Here is a 1,486-nt window from a genome sequence, read left to right as displayed (position 1 = left end):
CAACTATAATTTAATACATATATAGTCATGGGATGTGGAGTATAGTGTGGGAATGGAGTCAATGGAATTGTAATAGATATGTATGATATCGGGGGGGGGGCAATGGTTGGGGGGAGGGGGATAGTCACTTTGTGAGGGGTGAAAAGGATAACTAGTGCTATGTTTTGTACACCTGAAACTAATAATAATAAAAAATAAAAAATTGGGCCGGCCAAGTGGCGCGATGGTTAAGAACTGGCTTGGGACGCCAGAGAGCCCGGTTCGGATCCCACATGTGAGGGCCAGTGACACTGCCCTCTACAGCTGGGATGCTGAACAACAGCTCAGCCTGGAGCTGGGCTGCCATGGGTCACCGGCGACTGCAGGTGGGTTGCCATGGGCTACCATGTGTGGCCGGCAGCCAGCGTGAGCGGCCGTCCAGAGGCCGGCGACTGATCTGCATCACCTGGGAGGAGCGCAGTGGTGGTGCCAACTTGGGCCAGTGGAGCAACGTTCTCCACTGCTAGACTGAAGAACAAAGAACGACAGCGGCTTGTCTGTTACCCTTCCCCCAATTCCCCAATAAAAATCTTTTTACAAAAATAAAAATAAATAAAAATTAAAAATTAAAAAAATTAAAGGTAGAGAAAGATTTCTTAAAACAATTCACAAAAAGCACAAACCATAAAAGACTGATAAATTTGCCTTAAATTAGTATATAAAGCTCCTGCACATCAAAAGAAACAAAATGAAAAGACGAGCCACACACAAGGAGAAAAATATTTATAATACATACAACCTTACAAAGGAATAGTAACTGTAATTTGGTACGGATGCCTACTCTCAGTAAGAAAAAGATAAACAACCTCATAAACTCATAAAAACCAAGTCATACAAATGAGCAAAAGCAAGGAATAGGCAATTCACAGAAGAGAAACCTAAAAGGCCAGTAATTTCAAACTCAGTAGTAATCATGAAAATACAAATTAAAAACGGAATGATGAATAAAAGTGAGAATATCAAGTGTTGGTGAGAATATCAAGAAATCCTTCTACACTATTGGTGGGAAGATAAATTGCTATAACCACTTGGAGGACCATTTTATCATATTTAGCAATTCCATTCCTAGATAACTACCCTAAAAAACTCTTGTACAGTGTGGGAAGGGAAATGTATAAGAATGTTTAAAGCAACATTACTTATAATTATAAAAAAACTGGAACCAATTCAAATGTCTAGCAACAACAGAATGGCTGAATAAATATTGAATACTTGTAATGCAGTATTTTTATTGTGATAAAATATACATAACACAAAATTTACCATTTTAACTATTTTTTAGTGTACATTTCAATGGTATTCAGTATATTCACATTGTTGTACCACACCACCACTGTCTATCTCCAGGACATTTTCATCAGACCAAACTGAAACCACCATAACCACTGTTCTACTTTCTGTCTTTAAAAATTTGACTATTCTAGGTACCTCATATAAGTGGGATCAT

Source organism: Hipposideros armiger, unplaced genomic scaffold, assembly GCF_001890085.2.
Source record: "Hipposideros armiger isolate ML-2016 unplaced genomic scaffold, ASM189008v1 scaffold_8, whole genome shotgun sequence".
Classification (NCBI taxonomy): domain Eukaryota; kingdom Metazoa; phylum Chordata; class Mammalia; order Chiroptera; family Hipposideridae; genus Hipposideros; species Hipposideros armiger.
The sequence above is the reverse complement of the archived record's forward strand: the minus strand, read 5'-3'. Positions refer to the sequence as shown.